Source organism: Apteryx mantelli, unplaced genomic scaffold, assembly GCF_036417845.1.
Source record: "Apteryx mantelli isolate bAptMan1 unplaced genomic scaffold, bAptMan1.hap1 HAP1_SCAFFOLD_20, whole genome shotgun sequence".
NCBI lineage: Eukaryota > Metazoa > Chordata > Aves > Apterygiformes > Apterygidae > Apteryx > Apteryx mantelli.
The window spans coordinates 16,658,685-16,666,633 of NW_027118553.1; positions in this window are offsets into that span (position 1 = coordinate 16,658,685).

Here is a 7,949-nt window from a genome sequence, read left to right on the forward strand (position 1 = left end):
AGCTGTGGATCTGGTGGTGGCTGTTCTGTACGCGGTGGTGCCTCCAACAGTGAACCCCCTCATCTACAGCATGAGGAACAAGGAGCTCAAAGGTGCCCTGAGGAAAGTAATTTCATGGACATTTTTCAGCAGTGGTAACATTGCCTTTGCTCTCCACAATTGAATCCCAGTGTATCACAACCAGCCCTGAGCTTTGTTTCCTCACTTTATTTTTACTATTATTATTATTACTATTGTTATTATTATTATTTGTTATGTTGCTACACAATTGCTTCAATTCATTCCACTTTTCCTGAGACTGTTCTGTCTCACCTGATACACACATAAAATTGTGTCTAACGCTTCGTCAGAGCTGACTCCAGCACAGTATCTCTGTAATAAAGTAGCTTCTACCCAGTGCAGTGCCTGAAGGCTGGGCTTTTCTTCCCAAGCTGGTGTCAAGAAGAGGCCTAAGGAATTGCATGTCAAAAGGGCCTGCTGGGCAGAGATGTCCATGGCTTTAGAAGTAAAAAGCTCATAACCATGTAATGATCTCTTAGAGACTGTGGCGGATGAATGGCACGGACTCAGGAGAGTTTGCGTCCTGAGACATTTATTGTTTATTTCTGAGCATATTTAAAAAGTTAGCTGCTTCAGTGGTTTCACAGACACACTTTGCTAGGCCAATCATCATGCAGATTATGTCACAGGTAGCCAATCATGGCACCGATCACGCACGCAGCGGTCATGCCTTGTACCTTGCTACTTGTTTAGAAAAGCTGTCTTGCCCTAACCTTGGTTCCCACTGGCTTCTGCTAGTTTATCTGTACTTTCTCAGGATGTATCATTCCCAGCTGCACCGGTGTCCTTGGGTACGTTTGTCTGAGGCTCCTGTTGCTTGCTACTTGCAACTTTCCACCAGTTTAACCCTGTCATGACCCTCCACATCTCCCCCTTCTTTTACTAATTGAAGGGCTAAGGCTGTATGGATCTGCAGGGTCATGACTTGCTTCATACTCTGGTCAATCATTCTTCGCACACAGCTCAACAAGCATGGTACACAGATTAGTATTGCAACAAACATTAAAATTTACAATAAGTCCCAGAATCAGTATGCGTTTTAACCAAGGCCCTATAGCAAGCATATTCAACCAATCAAACAGTCCCCACAAGTTTTCACCATCGTCTTCTTGCAGTTGTTTTGTTAACTCCTTCAATTTTGCAATGCTTGTATGTACTGACTCAGAATGATCACTCAGGTTCATACAACACATTCCCTCAAAGTCCTGACAGCCATGGCCTTGGGCCAATGGCAAAAAGTCAGTTGCAGCCCGATTTTGTAAGGTGGCGTATCTAATTGAATCTACATCTGTTAATAAGGCGCTTAAAGCAGTACTAGTAGCATTTGCTTCTTTTGCAAGCCAGCATCCTAATCTGTTAAGTTGTGATAAAGCATGAGCAGTCCCTATTCCTGCAAAAATACTACTCAAGATACGTTCTGCTGGATTCCAAAATTCTACGTTACTATCGCAACCTGACGTAAAGCTGTGGGTGGATCGCTTTGCTCGAAGATGGACCGTTCCATCAATTAACCATTTTTCGGGATGGAATATTGTCAAAAGTCCAAAGATACATGGTCCCCCCACGGCTTTACCTGGTATGCCCTTCCAGGCTCTCTGACCACAAATTAAGAATATCTTAGCAGCCAACCCTATGGGTTGTGGTCCAGGTGTTATTTGACCTGAGGTGGTGTGATTACACCATACAGATGTATTGGCATAAATGCCTGAGGGAGATACATCAACGTCACCCCCTTCGGTAGGTGCCCTTGCAGTATAATTTAGATAAAAGCAGACTGCAGCCTGTGTTATTCCCAATAAGTCAAGTTCTTGTGGCTGCAGTGGCAAGGCAGGAAAATTGTGTACATTGTGCATATTGTTATACCACATGGAAACATTCCACTCCTGTGTCTCCATTCTGCATCGCACCACCATTTGGGCTGAAGTGTACCTGGCGCACTACAATTTGCTAACACAGTATCATTGTAAAAAGACCCCATGCGCTGTATATCAAGAGGAAGTCCGGTCAAGCAAGTGTGGAAAGGGTCTGATGGCATCGTCATTGATAATCAAGGTGTCCGTATTGGTTACATTCGCAAGAGTCACCCAGATGTTGCCACGTTTCCAGGTGCCTGGTCCGACGGGCGTGCTTGTTGTTCCGAGGATGAGGCAACATAAGGTCATACACGTCGCGACGGCACCCATCGTAACCGAGTTCCTGTAGAAACACAAGCATTTCCCTTCCCCCAAGTTATCAGTTCCATTGGTCCCACCCATTGGCCGGAAACCAGGTCTTTGACCAAAACTGGGGGCTTCTGTATTCATCTTATGTCTGTGGCTTGCTGACGTTCGGAATTATGGTGACCTGTTTCATCACAATTCAAAAAATTAAGGACATATAACACTTTGTGTAGTCATTCTTGTGGGGTGAGCAGTGTCTCCCCCTTTTTTTGTTTTTGTAGCATGTCTTTCAGGCTGCGGTGTGACTGCTCAACAATGGCTTGGCCGGTTGGGGAGTGGGGGATGCCTGTTACATGAGAGATGCCCCATGTATTGAGGAATTGACGTACACGGCCTGAGCAATAGGCTGGGCTGTTGTCTGTTTTGATGGTTGTCAGCACCCCCAAGACCGCAAAGCAGGCAAGCCAATGGCGAGTCACATCCCTAGCCTTTTCACCAGTGTGGGCGGTGGCCCACAAAAACCGAGAATGGGTGTCGACTGTGACATGTACATATTTGAGGCAGCCAAATTCCAAAATATGCGTAACATCTGTTTGCCATAATTCATTAGCTCTCAAACCTCTAGGGTTCGCCCCTTCCTTTGAAGACATTGGGGCAAACTGCTGACAGTCCGGACAAGACAGAATAATGTCTCTGGCCTGCTGGATGGGTAGCTGAAACTGCCTCTTCAGTGAGCAGGCGTTTTGATGAAAGAAGGAGTGAGACAGTCTGGCTTGTTCCAGAAGGTTGGGTACCACCACTGGCATGGCTGCAGCATCAGCGCGTCGATTTCCCTCAGCGATGGGTCCGGCCAGGTCCGTGTGTGAGCGTACATGTAAAACATAAAAGTCATGCTTTCTGTGATTAATAAGAGTCCAAAGAGCATAAAGTTCTGCACAGAGCAATGGATTGGAGACCTCACGGAGAAAGGAGGCCTCCAACCTTTGCACAAGGCCCGCGGCATAACAGGAATCAGTAACAACATTTACAGGTTCATTGGCACAAAGTTCAAAAGCCATACGGACAGCCACCATCTCCAGTACCTGTACCGACCCTCGTTCCTGTGTACGTACTGTTGTTCTCCATTGTTGCGTGACAGGGTCCTGCCACATGATAGCAGCCCTTTTAGATCTGCCCGAAGCATCGGTGAAGACAGTTAAACCAGGAACCGGGACAGGGCGACAGCGGCACCAAGTGACTAGGGGTAGGCTGCCGGCCTCTGCCCATAACCTGTGCCGAGGATAATGAATGGAAAGCTGCCCAGTGAAATCAGCAAGGGCTACTTGAAAACCCCAATCTTCTGAAATTAACCAGTTCAAGTTGTTTATAGTGGCTGGGATATAAATAACTTCAGGGTCACAGGCATTCATGGTTTGCAGTCTCTCCCTGCCCTTAATGATAAGCTTAGAATACATTTCTGTAAGAGTCCATAAGTTTTTTGGAGGGGTATGTGACAGAAAGATCCATTCAAAAATGTGCAAAGGATCTGTGCTTTTTGTATCCCATTGAAATAATACTGCAAAAGGCTGGAAGCTGTTGGCAATCAGAGCTAAATAAAAAGGCAATGAGAAATCATGTCGCCAACTCTGGCGTTCCTCCAGAGCGTGGGCACATAACTGGAGTGCCTTTCTTGCTTCAGGTGTCAAAGTTCGAGTGGAGGTTAGGGAGGTGTCCCCTTTGAGCTTTTCAAAAAGGGGGTGTAGCAGTTCTGTGGAAAGTCCTAGCACTGGTCAGAGCCAATTAATGGCTCCTAATATTTTTTGTAGGTCATTAAGCATGACAATCTCGTTTAATTGCAGTTGGACTGGCTGCAATTACAACAAGAAGTGAAGGAAGAGAATTAGAGCCATTATCTCTGAGAGTCATAGTCAAAAGGTTGTAGCATTACTTTGAATTTGAGGTCGGTGGGCGGATCGAGCACCAGGATCTGCTCGTGCTTAGCCAGAGCCCTGGCGGCCGCCATCTCGCTCGCTCGCTACCACGGGGGGGGAGGAGCGGGAGGGGGGGGGGGAGCGGGAGGGGCGGGAGGGGGAGGCGGGGAGGCCGGGCAGCAGCTCGGTGCTGGTGCTGGCGCTGAGGGGCGGCCGCCACGTCGCGCCCCCCCCAGCGCGGTGCTGCCCCACAACGGGAACATCCTCTTTTTTTTTTTTTTTTTTTGTTCCCCCTTGCTCGTACCTCTGAGCCGCCAGTGCAGCGGCAAGGGATTCGGTGCTGTGGTGTTTAGAGCCTGCATTTTGACAAGCCCGCACCATCTCTGCAATAGTGCAAGTTGCTCGGTTCTTAATCGCCTGCAAGGCTCTCGCACAGTCAGCATTCGCATTCTCAAAAGCAAGCTGCCTCAGCAACAGTGCCTGAGCCTCCTCATTCTCAATCTGCCGCTCAGTTGCTGCATATAACCAATCAACAAATGCAGGGTACGGTTCTGTAGGTCCCTGTAATACTTTCGCAAATGACAAACTTGAATTGGCGTTTGTACCTGTCAGTCCGCACAAGGCTTGTAAAACGAACTTTGCAATCCTCTCATATGTTTCTCTATTGTATTCCGTCTGGGTTGCCGGATCCGCATGCAGCCCCTCTCCAGCCAATTGGTTATAGCCTACTCCTTGTCCGTTATTCAAGTTATCAATCGCCTGTACGGGACATTTGTCTCGAAAGTCCGAAAGCCACCCAGCATACTGAGTGTTAGTCAAATCCATTTTCATTAACGCTTTCCAGTCACAGGGAGTCATCATATACGTAGTAGAAAGCGCTTCTAGGAATGTGATAGTATGAGTAGATTGAACTCCGCTTTCTTTTACCAATTTCTGCAGTTCCTGCCACTTATTCAAAAACACCAGCAAAGAGGTGGGCCCCAGAATCAGTTCGGCAAGGGCGCGGATGTCGCTCGGCACCAAGTTTTGATATTTTACCAGTGCTCTCAGCTGCGCTTGCACTTGGTGGTTGTTTATCCCGTACTGCATTACCAGCTGCTGCAGCTTTGTTACCACTTGCCAATCCAGAGGCTCCCACCTCGTCTGTCCCTGACCCGTGGTCACGACCGGGGCTACTATAGGGAAAAACTGCATGTCCCCAACCAGTTCAGCATTCTGAATGATCCCGCGCCACCTTTTTGCCATGTCAAAGTCAGGGTCCCTAGGTGGCAGGGCTTTCTCCGGTGCTCTCGGCAAACGGTCCAAAATCATTCGATACTCTTTCTGTGTTAAAGGGTTTTTTTTCCAGGCTTGCAGATGTTGCTCCGCCTGCTCAAGGGACCACGTCCCTTTGAGTACGTTGGTAATCACCCAGTCTCTGGGGGCGATCTCTTGGTTCTCCTGGGATCCGCCGGCAGGATCCCCGGAGAACCGTTCCTCAACCGCTTTCAGGCCGTCCACAATGGCCTGATGCGCCTTCTTATACGCCTCCCTCACATGCGCCTTTTTCGACCCCCTATCCAGCCTCCTCATTTCCTCCAACAGTTCCTCCATTTTTTTTGAATATTCAGTCAGATCAATGCTTTCCTCCTCAGGTAATGGCACAGCAGCCGGATCCACTTCCATGGGGGGAGCGGACAGTTCAGGGGGGGCGGCAAAGGCGTCAGCAACGTCCCCTTTCTTGTACGGTGGCAAGTCCTCATATCCTGTGCCAGTCCCCCAAGCCTCCCGCTCTAGCTTAGAGAGAGGTGCCGCACATGGCAGGGAGGGCTCATCTATCACCGAGGGCCCCCCCGAGGATAGTGTATCAAAGACGGGCACCGCGCACTCCGCTCCCTCGTCCTCATTCCCCGGCGAAAGTGCCGCCGCAGGGGGCTCCGCCTGCAGGGCCCTCCGTATGGCAGCGGTCGCCTGTGCCTCCCCGTGCAGCTGTTCGATCATGAGCCGCACGTCTCGATATGTTTTGGCCAGACGCCTGGCCTCTTTTTCTCCTTTCTGGATGGATTCCCACAGTTCCTTCCCAACCTTCTTCCAGGCTTCCGCGCTAAAGACCTGGCTGGACTCCCGTAACAAACCGCACCGCCTTCCCCACCACAGCAAGTCCACCAGCGCCTGGCGCTCCACCTGGCGCTCTGTTTGTGCTGCCACTTGTAACAGTTTCTCCAACGTGGCCTTTTCTACCGCTGATACAGCGTTTCCCATACCGCCCGCCGCCTCACAAGGGCGCCTGACTCACCGGTCAGAAGAGTTGCGTAGCTACGACTTTTTCTTTTTCCCGTCTTTCTTCGGACGGCCAGGCTCGTTTTCCCCAGGCACGAGCCTACCGGGCAGTATCCACTCCCGTTACTCGAACTCTTAGCAAAGCTGGCTTCTCCTTCGCGGTATCACGTCGGGGTCACCAGATGTCGCGGTCCGCGGGAGTGACGGGAATGAATCATACGCATTCACAGAATGCAGGTTCAATTCCATCTTTATTCAGCAATTTGCTCATTTTATAAGTACAGGTATTTGGCGCTCTGGCCCTTGATTTGTGGTTCATACAGATTATGTCACAGGTAGCCAATCATTGCACCGATCACGCACGCAGCGGTCATGCCTTGTACCTTGCTGCTTGTTTAGCAAAGCTGTCTAGCCCTTAACCTTGGTTCCCACTGGCTTCTGCTAGCTTATCTGTACTTTCTCAGGATGTATCATTCCCAGCTGCACCAGTGTCCTTGGTAAAACTACTTCAAAGCACGTAGCAGTGGCTACAGTCTGAGGCCTAAGGCTTCAGCAAATTTAGCTACTCATGCTAAGCAAGTTGTGCTAAGCAATTAATCCTAAACAGTGTAGTTCCAACAATCTATATTTCATATAGATTGTTGTTCTGAAGTACCGCAAGGGCCCCAACAATCAGGTGGGGGCCAAGTGGGATATTTCCTTGGCCATCTGAAAGGACACTAGATGCCCACTACAACTAGAACCCCACTCACTAGGAAGCAGAGACAGATGAAGATCCCAATGTTACAAAGAGCTGTTGTAATTCAGTGCAGACACTTGATGCAATGACATCAAAATAGAAACTGCTGCTGGCCTATCTGGGACTCAGGCAGAAGGGACCTCACAATCTGCACTGAAGCCATAAAGGCGATTCTGGCCTATCAGCAGCAGAGACAGAGGTGAATTTACATGAACCTACAGCAACCGAGAGCCTGCTGATGACACATAATTTATAGAGAAGGAAGTGACCTCACCATCAGCATCAGAGCCTTGTCCCCACTTTTGGCCTATCAGGTACCCAGGCAGCAGGGACCTCACAATGAACATACCAGCCATGTGCCTGTTTCTGGCCTATCACCACCAGAGACTGTGGTGGCATCACAAGAACCCACATGAGCCAAGAGCCTCCTGTTGGCCTGTCAGCTCCAGGGAAATAAGTGACCTCACAAGCAGAATCGAAGCCATGTGCCTGCTGCTGGCCTATCAGCACTCAGGCAGAAGTGACCTGACAAGCACAAACCCCCGCCATGGCCCTGCTCCTGCTCGTGTTCTCACACAGAAGTGACCCTGTCATTGGCTCCCAGGAACGTGGGGAAGGTTGTTCTCTGGGACTGGCTTGCTTCTGCAGTGGCTTCCCAGGAGCTGGCAGAGGGCCTAGGAGGTAGCAGTGCCCTGGCCATAGGCACCCATCAGCACCTTCACCTCACGAGCCATGGGACCAGTCCCTCCTCCCCCCAGTCCTCTGACTGACTAGCTGCTCTCCTACAGCCTGACAAGAGCCTGAGGTCTCCCTGCCCAACTG